The following is a 17903-nucleotide window of genomic DNA, read 5'->3' as shown; positions in this document are numbered from 1 at the left end:
ACGTAGCCCCTTTTCTACTATATTAAACTTCAAAACTATTCTGACCCTTGCAACACTATTAAACACCTGACAATATCCAACAGCACAACAGAGAGAGCCCATGTAAATTTACACCAAGACACAGGGCAATAGAGTAATATCTGTACTAATCTATGTTTATGTACTAACAAGTCCTCCGCGAGGGACGTTAAACGGGGGTGCAGTGTATCGGTGCTGTACACCGGGCACTTAAAAGAACCAGGGGCGCCTCTGGAATCGGGGCGCCCTCTGTATCCCGCTCGAACCCCCACTAACACCTCTTGGGGCGGAGAGCACAAAAACCACACACAAACTATAAGGAACTAACATTAATGCCAATAAGGATAATGATAATCTAGAGATAATAGGAATACTGCAAAAACCATTTTGATAAAAGGCAAACCACTACATAATCCATTAAAAAAAAAAAAAAAAAAAAAAAAAAAAAAGCATCTAGTCACATTAAGGTCTCATTGGCCATCGTGCTATGATGTATAATATGACCTTATTTTCTCCCCTGAAGGGTCACAGGGGCAGGTCGATACATCTGTAGTCGAGAAGACGCTGGACGACCTGTAAATAAATCTCAAATACACACACACACACTTACATTTTATTCTGATGATACATATTGCTGATGCTACTGTTACCATTACAAGTACAACACTAACTATGAATAGTTCAACAACATCTACTACTGCTAGCTATTACTGCAACCTCTACTACTTCTCATGTGATCCCATGTGATTATAGTAAATATTATTGTTGTTGTTGTTATTTCTATAATTTCTTCTACTTTAAATTAAATGCGTGAGTAGAAAGGCAGTTGACAGCGCAGCCAGTATATATATTGTCAAAGCATTATACGTTTCGAACTCATTAAAGAATTGGATTGTACCTTGTTGTATGTTATCATCCTTAAATTTATCCTCACTTATCACTGACAGCACTGATATTACAAGTAATAACACTGATATGAAATGGATAAAAAAATCCGAAAAGAATATACGGCTAAGAGTTACTCGCTAAAATATAACAATTTGTTTAAAATCATGTGTGAATTTTCCTTCCTAAGGTTGCAATTTAAATCGCTTAGAAGTCATCTGAGCAAATAAAAACCCGGCATAATTAAGGGTATTTTGGATTGAAATTCAAAGGGAAGTATTAATTGGCAGCTAATTGTTCATCATTAAATTCACACTTAGCAAATCTCGATAACATAAAATTAGCCACAAACAACATCAATAAGTTTTTGCCTTCTATCTCAGACTCTATAAAGCTTCGTTTTTCTTCTGTTTCTATATTGGCTGCGTTTTCCTTCTATTTCTATATCGCCTGTGTTTTCCAACGATATCTATATTGACTGCAACGATTTCTATATTGGCTGCGTTTTATGGCCCGATAACGCAGTCTGCAATTTGAAGCGATGTCTATATTGTCTGCGTTAAAAACAACAATTCGTTCAATCTGTACAAACATTTATCTATACATACATACATTTTTATACATTTTATAAAATTATGTTAATACATTTTGAATTACTCTTGTGTGCGTATAAAAAATTATTATGTATTCAATTTGATTCAGAAAATAATAATACGTGCAAAAATATAATATTTAATTATTTGTGATATGAATAAAATAATTATGTAATTGGGTAATTATATAAATTATCACGGCCATTTTCAAACAAAAAAATTAAGGGAGGATGAAGAGAAGGTTTTCACGGGTTATCAAGTAATTAAGGTAAGTGTTGTTGTTCAATGCATGGTTGGTCAATTAAATGACATGAAATTAAAGAGACATGTGGAAACTCTGAATGATGCTAATGTTCTTATTTGTATTGTACTGTGTCACTAATGTATCTACGTCCTGATTTTTTTAAGAAATAAAAGATTCAAATATGTCCTTTATATATTGTATCCATGTTGTAAATGTCTAATTTATAATATTTAATATATGGTACATTAAACAGATTACAAAGATAATAAGTTAGTATTTTTTATTCAACGGATTTGTCCAGACAAAAAATAAAATCAGTTATTTCGGCCGTCAATCCCATTATTCAAATACAGTAGCCAGGTGCCTGTGTTTTGAGCTGATAAGAAAGGGATCACCACAGCAGGTTGCTAATACACAGTGTATTCATTCGTGTCTGCTGGCGTCATGTTAGATGTCATTTTTATCAGTTTAAAATTATGTGTAATTTAGTTCGCATCTCTACGCTTTACTCAACATTCAATGGCACGAGCATTTAACAAAATTATAAAACATAACGCATATCATTTTACTTCTTTTTATAAATTAGTACACGTATTATATGTTATATATTGTTTTTTTATTATGTTTTTCTCAACCAGTAAGAAATAATAAAACTTTGTTATATATAAAACGCACTCGGAATTTGACATTTAATTTGAAGCAATCCACAATTTTTTGTAGCGGCCAAGCGCAGTTTTTATATTTAAACTGAAATTAATATCAAACGAATTATTTCATATTTGTTTATGGTTTTTGTTTGATATGATTTTTTAATTAATCTTGTCTACATTATTTTACAAGACCCTGTTTTAATAGCATTAAACGTAATTGAAAATCTTACATTGATTCCGTCGTAAATAATCATTTATTAATACTATTATGTTATTTAAATAAACGCACCAATTATTACAAAAATATTATTGAGTTATTTAAATCGTAAATTCACTTTCACTAGATTTCCATTTTAAATTCAATCTACATTTTTTTGGTTTGGGACCTAAATTTTCTAAAAGAATTCGTTTTAAAATGTTTAGAGGTTGCTCATTCAAGCCCCTTAATTCTATACCGTAGGCATATCATTAATTACTCAACTCAAAATTAATCCTAGTTTGTAAATATATGCCCCTGATGTTATTGTAAGCCAATAATAGGTGTCAGTAACACCTCATTGTAGGTATAACACCTCTATAAAATATCTATACACCGAAACCTCCACGGCATTTACTATATAAATCCAATTTACCGAACTTGTCATTTACCGAAACATCCAGCACCCAAATAAACTGCCATTTAAGCGATGAAAAACAATAAGTTTAAAAAATGTATGGACCTTTACCACATTTACATACATATACTGTTAATTAAAACCGTCGAATTATTGATACAGTCATTCTCGAACTTCACACGTTTTTGCCTTCTATCTCTTTATTGGCTGCGTATTCCTTCTATTTCTATATTGGCTGCGTTTGCCAACGATTTCTATATTGACTGCAACGATGTCTATATTGGCTGCGTTTTATGGCCCGATAACGCTGCCTGCAATTTGCAGTCTGCGTTAAATGCCGCGTTTTATACACACCCAAATAAATACAACTTCACATCTTTGCAATAATAAACCTATTACACATACAAATATAAAAATTAAACATTTTGCTATCTTAATACGATATCATTTCAATCGCTGTTTGAAGAAACCATTGTTTATTATCGGTTACCCAATACCGCAAATGTTATGCTCCATTGCCCTCAGGCATTCATCTTTCTGGTTTTATGACTTTAATCCGGTTGTAAAAACACGATGATCGAAGGGTCACATGATAAGCGAAAACAGGACAAAATCTGATAAAATACTGCTGTAAAATTGACTGTCCGAAAATTTAGAGTCTTTAATTATGGATAAAATCCGTATGTCCGAAAATTTATAGGCACGAAATAAATCATATTTGCTTTAAATGGGTGTCCAAAGTCTTGAGTAATTACGGTATTGGATTGTGGTGGTATTTTGATAGATTTTACACAAAAATCATGTTGCTATTGTATTAATTAATAATTCCACACACAAGAGAGTTGCATTGTAAACTTAATAGTATTTAGAAACTCGATCATTGTTGTATGAACCTTGATCTGATACCTAGTTTGAAAAGAACGCTATCAAGCCTTACAAATTTATATAATGCAAACAAATGTAGTAGATTAATATTTGATTAACTAAATTATGATTATATATACATTGGTAAAATATATGGGCCAATGCAAATAATTTGCTATTTTACCTTTACGCAAGTATAGGTTGCCTCTAATGCAGTACTCCAGCTAGGCCTAAATTCAAGGGCGCCCCGCTCTGCCCTCCCGAACTTCCGCCCTGCCATCCCGAACTTCCGCCCTGCCCTTCCTAGGCCCCACCCCCTGCCGTTATTTTTTTATATTTTACATATGATGATGAATAAATATGTTATTACAATTCATTGTAATTAATTTATTTCTCACTGTAGACATTATATTTGAATTGTTTCATAAAAAAAAATAAAAAAATAATGGGAATAATATATTCTTACAATTATTAATGCCATATAAATTAACATGCAAGAGGAAGTATTCCAGAAATGCCCGCTCGCTCGAAAGTGCCCTTTTGACAAAATACTGTGCGTCAACAGTGTCCTTTTGACAAAAAGCCCCCCCCCCCCCCTGCCCTTTTCAAATCCTAGCTGGAGCACTGTAATGTGTTAAATGCAAGACGCTGAATGGTGAATAACAGATCAATCATATCGGACAATATATTAAACACGATGTATCTAAACCATGTAAACTGACAGACAACCTACTAAGCACAATGCCACACGATTTTATCCCTATACAAATTATCATCTCGTTGACAGCTGTTAACAAGCACTAAAATGCGACTTCGCTATTATTCATTTTTTGAAAGTATGCATTACAATCGACTATTCTAATAAGAATTTTGAAATATATTTTTATTATACGATTTTTGCATATTAATGCTACGGACAATCCTTTGCGTCCTTTTCATTGCTTTATTGGACCGTTAGCAGACAGACCGTTATGGGCTGGACCGCCTTGACCAAAATTTCGATCCAGGATTTAAAATGGCGTCGGTTGGATGATTTCGGTAAGCACTTATGGTTTTTACTTTCTGCAAATAAATAAAGGTTGAGAGATACTTGTTATTGTCAGCGTTCTTACATAGAATATTGTATATAAAATAACATTCTCTGTATTGTCGCGCAAATGGTCTTCGAGTAGCCTGCCAACATGTTACTGTTTTGTTAGTTCATAGAACTTCAATAATTCAGCTCTCCGGTTTATAACCCAAAGGGTTGCTGAGAGTTGCAATTCGCCGTATATTGTCCTAAGGTGCAAAATTTTATCACCACTGCAAGGGCTAAGGAACGCTAATTATGCAAAAACTTTACAATGTTTAACTGTCTATTAAAAGCACAAACTGATTAAAGCAAGAAATAATTGCTCTTTATTTAAACTTCATTCCTATAGGTAGGGTGTTCAGTCACGTGACGTCAATAGTGAGACAAAAATAGTATTGAATCGAGAGCGAGTCGATGACGCGCGATTCAGTGCTTTTTCGGGAGGATACCCTTGCTAATAAGTGCTTTCCGCGGAGATTCCGTTTTTGATTGGTTGATATTATCCAATCAAAATATTCGTTACAAAATTATCTATATGATGGTGGTCGGCCGAATTTTCTGCGATCTGCGGCTGCAGAGATGTAACATAAACAAAAACAATGTCAAGAATTTAGACTAGAAAACATGTAAATTTCTTTTTCGGCCAGGTATCATTAGAAAGGTAAACTTTTCAGGAATCGATTGCAATAGTTATTATTCCAATTGCGCTTGAAATGATCAGCGGAAGCATGGCGAAATGAGACCACTGTATGAAAATTTTCCCACCCGGCGTAATCAGTCATGGCGGACGTATGTCGTCAACGCTTTTTCAGTATTGACAATGCAACTTTATTTTCGATTTAACTGGGCCGAATCGTAACGATTTTAAATACATTTAATGCGCATACAAGTTGTAAATATCATGTCCCAAAATGTATAACTTGCCTTATTTCGACGAATATTCTCGGATTAAAAAAAATCCATTATGTAGTTTGTTTACAAACTAATAATTTATAAAGTAACTGTCAATTCTTCGAGACAAATAAAAAGGGTATGACAGATTATTGTCACTGTCAGATACTGTTCCGGATGTATGCCAGTGTGGATAAAGTGTTTTTTATTGTTGCTTGTGTGTTGATAATGTCGGTGCTACCTAATTTACTGGCAAAAAGCTTATTTTATAACCATGAAATGTAATAGAAATTTGGACATACTGAAAGTGAAAGTAGAGCTGACATGATTTCGGATAGTGTTTTAGTATAGCATAATATCAACAATCAATCTGTATTTTAAGTTGCTTATATGCTGTATATTTTGCCATGCTTTCAATGTTCATTTTTCAAGAATAAAAATGTTTCTTTGCATTGATCTTTCCGTTTTTACACATGTTTCACTGTGTTTTTTCCACGTTGAATTCGGTTTGATTTTAAACTCGAGAGCTGCAAGAAGGATACACAGAATTCATACCCGGTAGGTTTGTGTTTGTTGTGTTTGTATTTTGTTCTGTTTTTTTACCTTAAATTGTTTAATAAATTAATAATCGTGAATGAAAATATTCTCATTTTTGCTGGGAAACATTTAACGTTTAAAATCTAATAAATTGATTCATGTATTATGCGGCCAGTTAACTCAGTTGGTTAGAGTGTCGTGTTAATAATGCGGAGACGTGGGTTCGACCCCCACACTGGCCAATATTACTATTCTTCATGAATGTTACATAGCGAAAATCAGGATTTTTTCTTAATTTAAATCTAAAATGAAATTTGTTTTCACTCTTGTTACTTGTACCAACAATTATGTAAATTTAAGAAAATCAAAAGATGCATTGTAGTAATTACAGTATCATCATAAAGACACTTGATTTTTTCCCCTAAAAAATAATGAAGTAACCGATTTTTTTTTCTGTTTAATTTTAATTATCGCATGAAAGTTTTACAGATGAACATTTATCAATTTTAGATTAGCCATGGCAGAAGCACAACCATGCTTCGAGGAACCTCAAAATGATAAAAATTTGACGATACAAAAACTAATGCAGTTGAGAGCGAATTGTAAAAGCGATATGGAATGTTCAAATATTCTCATAGAAAAATATAACTTCAACGCAAATAATAGGGATAGCCTAAGGAGAAAAATTTCAAAATGCTGTGAAAAGGTTAAATTACTAAAGAAGAACAAAAGTAAAAAACTGAGTCTTGGTGACTACCTATCATCTGAATTTGTGTTGACTGATAAATCAGAATCCATTGCAGGGTTATTTGAAAATGAACGACAACAAGAATTAGCTAAAAAAATCTTAAACCAAACAAAAAGTGTTGTTGAAGAAAATAGGCAAATGAAAAGAAGCTATGCAGAGCTTGAGCTTGAACATGAAAATCTTGAACATAAAGTAGATGATCTTACAATCAAATTAAATCTGGCAATTTCAGCTTTAACAAAAGCAAGTGAAGACTATCAAATTAGAGTTAATGACAATGAAGAATCAAATAAAACAATTAAAGAAAGTGAGTTGAAGTTTCAAAATCAATCAGAGACTGTAAAAAAACTAAGTGAAAAATTAATAGAAACCCAGAAAAAATTATCAAAGAGCAATTTACGAAATGTTAACAAAAAACTGAAAAGAAGGGATGAAACGGTAGATTTATTGAAAAGTAAAGTTTCTGAAATTCAATCAGAGAACAAAAAATTGAGATCTGATTTAAGTGAAAAAGAGGAGGCATTGCGTTTAGAAAATGAGACAAAATCTGAAATGAAGACTCAGAAACATCAACTGCAAAAGAGTATATCCAAATTAAGAAAACAAGTGGATCATTTGAAAGCTAGTGTAAAAGACATGAAGCAAGAACACGAAGAAAAGACTTGTAAATTTGAAAATGAAATTGATCGAAAATCTAAAGAAATAGAACAACTAAAAAATGTCTTTGATATTTTAGAGTCCGAATCAGTTCAAACTTTTTGTGAGGGCAAATATATTTATACTAATGAAGTTAGGGAATGTTGTATGTCTTTACTTACGGAATGTAATGTAAGCATGAACAAGCTGTCAGATATAATTAAAACTGTTTTGTTTACCTTTACAGGGAAAGTCCCTGAAAGACTTCCAAGTAAAGCGCTGTTAAGTTGGATGATGGCTGAAGCTAAAATGGTTGCATCGCGACAGGTAGCACAGGCCATTTTGGAGGAGTTCGATCCTTTATCAAAATCGGGCAATGTTTTACATTAAGATGCAACCACCAAGTTTCATGACCATTATGAAGGTGCCCAAGTGACATTAAAAAATGGTAAGTCATTGACCATCGGCCTTAGACAAGTAGCTGGTGGGGATGGCTTGTCATATAGTAATGTTTTTCAAGAAATGGTTTCTGACTTGTCTGAGTCCCTTGGTAAAGGTACGGAAGAAAATAGGGCTAAATTGATTTGTTCTATAAAAAGTTTTATGAGCGATCAATGCGCCACAAATAATGTGTTCAACGAAAATATTGAAACTTTGAGGAACACCCTTATTCCGGCATTTGTGCAAAATTACGACAAATTATCTGAAGATGAAAAGAAATCAATATCTGAAATGGGCCATTTTTCATGCAGGTTGCATTTGTTGGCAAATTTTGGCACGGAAGCAGACAAAGCACTGTCTAGTTTTGAACACATTGTTTGTGATGGCAAAAATCCTCATTCATTCAATAGTAATGAAAGCGGGTCTATTCGTTTAGCACGCACCGCGGCTAAAGCCTTTACCAAGAGAGGGTCAGACAAGGCAGGTGTCCATAGTTATTTTGAAACCTACATGAAGGGAAAAGATGAACGTAATCAATTAGTGACGTTTCATGGTCATAGGATTAATGTTGTATTTCATGATTGTGCTGCCGTCTACCACCATAGCAAAGATATTGAATCATTTTTAAATGATTGGCCAGAATAAATGGTCTTTTAAAATCAGTTCAATTTGATGTTAAGGAGCCTGCATACCTTGCTGGGTGCAGAGCTATGGGCATTCTTGACAAATTAGTAACAGGCCCTTTTTGGCGCATTCTCGAACAAACTGGGTCAATACTATCACTCAATGATGACCTATTACAACTAAAACTAACTTTGACAAATTGGGCCCAGGATGGTAAAATACCATTGTCAGGTGAATCTATGTTCGATGAAAATAATGTTCCTATTATAAAGGATGAAGTATATCATTCGCTTTTTAAGGAAACAAATGATCCATCTCTTGATGCCCTGACTGTTCTAGCCTTAGAACTGTTGTGTGCTCAATTGCTCATTTTGCTTGAAAGGCAGGCCAAGACCCAACTACCTGAAGGAAAGTATCATAATCCAAATGAGTATCTAATTGAAATGGCTTCCAATGTCCCCAAAACAAATGCAATCTCTGAAAGAGATATGGCTGTCCTGGACAACTTACTTAGAGCCAAACCAGCATCATCAACTTTAACATTGGAAGCAATAGTTATGTGCACAAAAAACAAACCTTTTTCATGGCTTAGATCACTGGATGAACCAACCCGAAATGAAATTCTAAATGATGCAAGAGAAATGGCGGTATCAGTTAAGAAAACATTTCGCGAAAGAAAGGAAAAGCTCGAACTGGACATGAAATCAAAATTAAGGGCAAAACAATTGAAAGTTGAAGCTAAAGAAAATAAGGAAAAACATTCAAAAATCGAATTGAGTAGAGAGATTTCAAAATATGGAGGACCTTGGGGGTTAGAAGAGATGGAAAATGCTCAAAACACATTGGAAAAAACTGAATTCAGAAAAGCACTTTTAATCCAAATAAAATTCCACAAGTCAGTTCTAAGGTCAAAAGGTCGAAAAGAATTATTTCAGGAGACATGTCAGAAACGTAAATATTCAGATGCAGAAATTGTAAATAATTTGAAAGAAATTTTAGAACAAAACGATATAAACGACATCGATACCGAAGAAATAAAGCCCGGTCTGTTTTACAGAGACCTAGATGAATCAAGATCGCAAATTAATGTAAAGAAGAACAAACTTACTGAAACACTGTTTAAAGCTAGAGAAAAAAGGAAACTTGATCAACAGAAAAAAACACTGCCAGAGTATATAGAAAATCCAAATAAACTAGTTGGGAGAAATATTCAACACAAATGTGTTGAAAATGGATCTGAAATGTGGTTCAATGCAAAAGTATTATCTGTGAAACAGGTGAACAAAGACACAATTAAAACAGAGTACAATGTCCAATATGAAGAGGACAAGGACAGTATCTGGTTCTTCCCTCTGTTGATAGATCTGAAAAAAGGGGACCTGATGATTATGTAGAACTATTGTGAAATGGCGAGGAGTACATGTTTCTATAGAATTTTACATCATTTCAAATGATGTAGAATTCTATAGAAACATGTACTCCCTGCATTACATATTGCATTCATTTTATTGATCCTTTGCCTTTTGTATGTACATGTCAAAATGATCCATGAAGCAATATATTATTACACTACATAGCCTGGCCTTTCAGAAAATGTAATCATTTATATAGTTTTGTTCAAATTCTAATTTTATGTATTATCTAGCGGCCATTTTGGCGGCCATTTTGTTGATTTTTATGTTTCCTCATGTCAAAATGATCAAAGAAGTCACATCTTATTACTCTCCATAAGATGACCTTTACAAACATGTATACATTTATATAGGTATAAACTTCTTTGATCAAATTCAAATTTTATATACGAATAATGTGGCGGCGGCCATCTTGGCGGCCATTTTGTCCGCCATTTTGTTTCCAGATGTCAAAAAGAGCTATTTAAGTATTTTTTCATAATCCTCCTAGCATGACCTTTCCAAAAATGTATACAGGTTTAGTTTAAAGTGCCTGGTTCTCATCCTAATTGTTGTGTCAGTATTATTTTGCGGCCATCTTGGCAGCCATTTTGGCGGCCATTTTGTTGTCACGTGCTAAAATTAACTTACAAGTAATTTATTAAAATGCGAAATGTCACAACCTTTCCAAAAATGTATACATTTACATAGTTTTAAAACACTACCAGATGCCTATTTTGAGAAATGAATTAAATTTATGAGATTTTATTAAAAAATGGTGCCATGTACTATATATGCTTATATAATAGAATTTGTCACACATTTTGTATAAACCCGCAGACTTTAAAGTTGCATATCTTTTAAACCGGTTATCCGATTTCAATGAAATAAAAAGTATTTTGATCTATTATCCATGTTGTTTCATTATCTAAAACAAAATATGTATTCCATTCGCTTTAAAAAAAGTGACTGAACACCCTACTATAGGTTCGTGAATTCCTATTAGTTTGTGAATTTTTTAATGATGTAATTTTTAAGCCGTCCGTGCACTGCACGCTCCGAATTCGATACAGTTTCAAGCTGAATATATTTCTTTGTCAATAAAATCTGAAAAATGAGGACAAAGAATGTAAGAAGTTGTACTGTCACCATAATAATTACACACACAATGAACACAAACATAAAATCCTTTGAAAAAAAGCACCTTATAAGTAAAAATATTTCCAATATACGTTTTCGATTAATCCGGGTTCCTGTGTTCGCATTTGTCAAGGTCAGTTTACCGTACATTATTGACTCAGGTCGGCGTTGTCATATTTTAGAGGCCCGTTATTGGCGTTAAGGGGTTTATCGTATACACACGGAAATCAATTAAAATCTTATAAACGCCACGTGCATTTTTTAACGTTGTAAGCCAATCCTCAGAGATACCATGGAAGGTATAGATCATACAACCCCGATATTTTTCTAAAAGAAGTATAGGATGTAAAGACCAAAAAACTATTGGTAAGTCGAGTGGCGCTACAATAGTACATCCCCTATCAATCCTTAAGAGATAGGATTAGTGGACATGTAGATCCTAACAAATTCCTAAAGGAGACCATTTTTACAAATGACGAAGAGTAAGGGCTTGTGGAACATGCGGAAAACTACGCAAGGCTTGGCTACAGTTTAAGCAATACAGCCATGCGCTTACCTGAAGGCAGTTAGCAAGTGGAACATCGTGTCAGCCTTCACGAAGGCCGGTGTGTACCCACTAAACAAGAATGCGGTGCCTTCAGAAAAGCTTATGCCACGCGAGTCATTCCGAGACTCGAACTCTCTTCAGAAGAAACAAGCTGTATGGGCTGGCAAGCAGGCAGTTGAAGAGTATCTCCGGGCAAAAACAGAGGCGCCAACCCCTATCACGTGCAGATGCCAAAAGAAGATTTTGGCGAATACAAAACCAAAACCTGGCGGGAAATTAATAACAAGTGATGCATACATCGAAGAGGTGGAGATGAACGACGCCAAGAAAAATTTCAATGCCGTCACATCTCAAAGCCAGATGATATGTAAAAGCCTGAGGCTGTCAATAACTGGCATACAAAAATTTCAAGCCAACATTGTTAGTGAAGACTCTGATACCGAATCGGACACGTACGAGTCCGAAAAATGTTGCGTATGTGGAAAATTTAGTCCAACAAATCTGGACACAAAACCGCACATAAAAATCGTTAATTGGGGGCAGTGCGACGAGTGTGGGCATTGGGTCCACCTTTCCTTCTGCCATACAAAATCGGTGCTGAGAAGAGGAGACAGTTTCCCTTGCCCACACTGTTGTTAAAATTTAAAGTTGTTTTGCAACTTCTATAAGTTATGCATTCGTTAATAATAAATTGATTGTAAAATCGTTCAATCGCTGATCATTAATGATTCATTACATTCGCTTGGATATACCATTTGAATGCGTTCAATGTTCATACTTTATACGTTATTTGTTTAAATAAGTTCATTATGTATCGAGGATAAGGTAATCGCAAGATAGAGAAACGAAAGACTCTGCGTTTGCCTCAGCAATTTCCTCCACAGAGCCTCACAGTAGAGCGCGTGCGTTCGACCAATCGAATTCACAAACTTATAGGAAAACGTCTAGCAGATATTGACTTCCAGCTTTCAACTTGAAAATGAAAGTTTATTGATGTTATGCATGTTTGTTGACAAATATTTTTATTGTTTTATGAAACATATAGATATTTTCCCTTTTAAATATCACATTTTTCTTAATAATGCAGACGATCATTGTACGCATGCGCGAGTTTGAATGCGTAGGTGGCCGAACCAACAGGAAAAGTGGCTACTTTGTTATTCTTCGGTACACTTTATCCACCTTATTGGAAAACTTTCGTAATGTTGCCGACTAAAAGTGTCCCTATCGCTTAAGTGGCAGTACACCAATCGTTTGCTCATCGTAATATTTGATGTAACCTAAGTAGTTAACAATGTCAAACAGATGTCAAATATTTACACTGTTCCAAATTTCAACATAAAAATGTCAACAAGATAAGTGTGATAACATCATTGTGATTTTTAGGTTGCATGCATAGGATAACGTCTGAAGGCTGCCATTCAGGAACAAATTTGAATTCACGAATTTTTTCAAAAATTGTTTCTGAGATGGAAAGGGTTTATATTATTGTTATTGTCAAAACATTAGCTTAAACTTATTTCAAGGAAACAAATACCGTGGCAACATCTTTTTTTACCCAGTGAAACCTCTACATTGCAGTGTTAAAGAGGTTCAATTGATGCAATGTATTCGGCTTAAATAATGAATGTATTGATTATTTTGTATATAAGAACATAAATTGGCAACAAACACATCAGGATTTCAATAATAAAGACAACAAGGTATGCTCGCCCAGGTACCGAAATACACTTCAACACCGATATTTCGAAGTCGTCGGGACCGTTAAAAAAACTTCGGTTTAATGATAATTCGAAATAAACATTTGACAGAAGACTTCTTTGATTCTCTAAAAATAAAACGCTATGGACTTCGCATGGTTCAGTTACACGCTACTATTAATAATTGTTTTACTTTAAAACGTGAACTAGTCAGATAGCAATAGATTGCTACTAACGGAGGAATAAAACGATTATTTTTCTTCTTTTTTATTTTCCTCTAATTACATGACATATAAAATATAATCAACATTACAAAGTATCAGAACCTCTTTAGAGCCATGTTGACAGTGTGTTTGCCGGAACACCAAATTCATCTGCTATTTGCTACGCGCAGATCGACAAAGTGTAATTATCGGCTTTAGACAAAGGTGTGAAATTACGCTTAGTCTTTTGCAGTTTTGACTTCGGATTAAAGATTGATAATTAGGTGCGAATTGTATTGTTGTGACCGACAGAATCACTTCGAATTATCGATTTCTTCGGTTTAACGAAGTTCGGATTAACAATGAAATTTTACATTAAACAAAGAAGAATCAAAATCGGGACCCGAAAAATACTTCGAAATAACGGTGACTTCGGATTATCGGTGTTCGAAATAAAGGTGTTGAAGTGTATAACTATATTTTTTTTTTATCATTATGACACTGATAAAAGGGTTATTTATGTACTATTTTTTCAAACTGTTAGGTTATTATGAAATTTATGTACAGAGATATCGTTCTAATATGTGTTCTCTGGCATTTTTCAGGTTAAGGTTGGAACAAGTTGTTTTCTTCTGGACATGGAAAACTACATGAATGAAGGAAAGGATGCACGTTTGCCATTCTTAAAAAAGTGGTCCACCTTTGGTAAAACATTATAAACTGTTTTACATTTAAAATACAAGTATATAGTCTATAAAATACACACATAGCAATTTAACAAACATTTCTATATTATAGAAATGTATGTTAAATTGCTATGTGTGTATTTTATTTTGATTATTGTTACTGTTAGTACCCTTGTATGAATCTCTTGCCAAATTGAATTTAATGTGTATTGACACACTTTAAGAAATATTTGTGCAGATTAAATAAAAAATTTACATCTGATACTTTACAGTCAGCATCTTATAAATAATTATTGGCTAAATTACATGTATATAAGGTCCAAATTATATAATAATCTTTGTGGATTTATAATAAAATGGTAAATGCGCAGCTTGAATTACATGTTATGATATGTGATTTTATATGATTATGACATTTTTTTTTGTACAAGCAAGGCTTATTTTGCCAATTGTTTAAGTTTTGAATTTAATATCCTAATTAATTGCATTTATTTTGCAGTTCAGACTTCCTGTTCTGCAAGTTCAGTGACTATATGCCGCATTGGGGTGATACCTTAAATGGTATGTTGTTGACTAACTCTGTGTGCTTTTACGGATAATTTCCTTCCATACTTTTTGCTAAGATAGGTAATTGACTAAGTTTGTGTGTTAATAATACAATTTCTTACTTTTTAACATGATGAATGATTGTTTTGTTGAGAAAGCTTTGCCACTCTTGACAACTTCTTATTATAACAACAAGCATTTAAGTGAAGGTAAACTGATTAAGCTGGAGAATTGAAGGGTTATCACATGTAGGATGCTGTATAATTGAGGCTAAATTGTAACATTTTGTATGAAGATTATTAATGTGCATGATTGGTATACATTCAAAGAAACTAATATTCATGTCTTTAAGTAACATATCCTATTATTGCTTCTATTGTGAACAGAGTCTGCTGTTGATATGAACAACATGGATCTTTCTGACGATGGTGAAGTGGAGATGGTGGCGACAGAAGATTACACTGCAAGTTAAGCCTAGGAGGAATCCACACCAGGGAAGCTCTCAAAAGTCTGCTAAGAAGAGGACATAGCAAGCTGTCCACCATTAAAGAGAACTTATATTCACTGCTGTCTACAGCTAAAGCATTGATGATGGGGTGGCAACACAATACTGTTTATCAGGGAAAGCAGAAGCGTATCACCTTTGTTAGGGCTGTTTTTTACCTGATTTTATAGCCGAAATCGGCTATATTCCCAATAGCAAAAAGTATACTTTTTTCCCAAAATTTGCTAAAAAAATTCTTAATAGCCTTATAGGGGAAAAAACGCTAATGACATCGGCTGTTTCGCTTTTTAACAAAGCGTAGTCCGATCCTGTTTCGTACAGATTTTAGACTATACCTTGATTTGGATAAAGTCGGCATAATTCGTGTACAAGATATTCTCAATTTTGTTCAGGCGCTTATTATATTTGCAATTAAATTTAAGCGTTTTGTGATTTGGCTGCATGGAAAACAAATATGTCGCACAATTAGAAATATAACGTGAAAAAGATTCCTAAGCAAAACCTTGGCGGCAAAACGAAAACTGTTGATTTTATTGAGCAATCATCATTATATAAACAAACATCGTCAAGAGGTACAGGTCTTCCAATTGAAACTCTTTCCATTGTTAATGATAGTGATTTAATAACAAGTGACTCTTTTGCATCATCATCTTTGATTTCCGAAAGCAAAGCGCTGACTGATATTCAACATGTTGAAAGCAGCAGTTCTTCAGAAGAAGATGAAGCGCCTCCTTATAAATGGTGCCTGATGTGACTGATGACTTTGTGTGAGCTTATTATGTGGAAAACTGTTGATCAAGGTTGATCATGATGGTGTTTGTGATTACATGTAAAGATGCTGAACTCATTCATGTAGTTATAAATCCCAACTTATTTTCCCAATGTCTTGAAAATGCCGATAAAATTCCCAATTTCAAAGCCATGGGCTATCTTCCCAAAAAAGCTGAACAAAGCACTATTTGTTGACAAAGTGAGATTCGACAGGTAAGGCCTGCCATGCCACTTGCCCCTGCAGACATGTTATGATTCTTACAACAAAGTGCATTTCATTTGGTGGAGGTAGATATTTTGTGTACTGTAAACTTTTAATCATTGTTAGAGAGGCTGTTTTCGGAGAAAACCCGAGGCATTGTAATAGCCTGCTCGCCGTCCGCCGCCGTCGTGCTAAAACCTTTACATTGGCTCTAAAATCGAAGCGCGTCCACCAACAACTTTGAAACTTCATATGTAGATGCACCTTCATGAGTTCTACATGTCACACCCATTTTGGGTTACTAGGTCAAAGGTCAAGGTCACTGTGACTTCAAAAAAAAATTCTGACAAGCTTTCGCACCCGAGCGTGTCACCTGTTATGCGGTGCTCTTGTTTTTTTATAAATAGTGGTTTGATATTTTATATATGTCATTTTTACTAGCTTGATCTTTTCTGTCCTATTGTATTTAAAGTTTAAGTTTGGACAGTTTTTATTTGATTGGTTTTAGTTTTTATGCCTCCGAAGAAGGGCATATAGTAATTGGACTGTCCGTCCGTCCGTCTGTCCGTCACACTTTGCGTTTAGGTTTCTAAAAATGCTCATAACTTCTATGTCCCTTGAAATGCAACCTTCATATTTGGTATATATGGACAAGGCCTTTCTTAACGCACACACATTTTGACCCCTTTGACCTTGAACTCTGCATTTAGGTTTCCAAATCTGGTTTAGTTATCGAAAAATACTCATAACTTTTATGTCGCTTCAGATGTAACCTTCATATTTGCTATGCATGTGTATATGGACAAGGCCTTTTCATGTGCACACAAATTTTGACCCCCTTGACCTTGAACTTAGGCAATAGGATCCGCGTTTAGGTTTCAAAAATGCTCATAACTTCTATCAAAGCGTTTTTCGGGGGCATATGTCATCCTATGGAGACAGCTTTGTTTATGTCCTATAATATGTTTGAGTAGTCAGGAGAAACAATGAAGTTTTGTCCATACTATATATATTAAAATTGTGGCAGAATTGTTTATTAATGCAATTACAAATTGCAGCAAATGCATCTGTTAAAGAACTTAGGATGCTTATAATTGATGTAAAGATTGTTTTATTTAAATATTGCATTTTTAAAATGACTTCACATGTGTAAAAAAATGTATTGTATTTTATTTTTATTTTTAGAACTAATTTAAAGCGGGTATATACGATTTTTTATATGTGTTTAATTGTAATATATTGATAAAATATGTTACAATAACACAAAATAGGCAAGAAAAATTATACATTAAAGCCGAATTTCATAAAATGCAGCAAAGACAAATTAGCGCCCCGAGCCGATAATGACGTACATATTTTCCTACAATAACCGAAACGTTCGTCTTTGTATTAGGA

The 17903-nt window shown here is 34.0% G+C and overlaps 1 long non-coding RNA gene and 1 other non-coding gene across 2 annotated transcripts; both read left to right on the top strand.

Moving 5' to 3' along the window:
- Nucleotides 1-4826: 4826 nt before the first annotated feature.
- LOC127877038 (uncharacterized) lies at nucleotides 4827-17699 on the top strand. The gene is made up of 4 exons (XR_008048230.1): nucleotides 4827-4906; nucleotides 14404-14503; nucleotides 14984-15045; nucleotides 15417-17699. It is a non-coding gene; the product is annotated as an uncharacterized LOC127877038 (long non-coding RNA).
- Nucleotides 6538-6610, top strand: Trnai-aau (transfer RNA isoleucine (anticodon AAU)). Its single transcript has one exon. It is a non-coding gene; the product is annotated as a tRNA-Ile (tRNA).
- Nucleotides 17700-17903: the final 204 nt, after the last annotated feature.

This window comes from Dreissena polymorpha, chromosome 4 (genome assembly GCF_020536995.1).
Source record: "Dreissena polymorpha isolate Duluth1 chromosome 4, UMN_Dpol_1.0, whole genome shotgun sequence".
Classification (NCBI taxonomy): domain Eukaryota; kingdom Metazoa; phylum Mollusca; class Bivalvia; order Myida; family Dreissenidae; genus Dreissena; species Dreissena polymorpha.
This window is presented reverse-complemented; position numbering and strand designations above follow the sequence as displayed.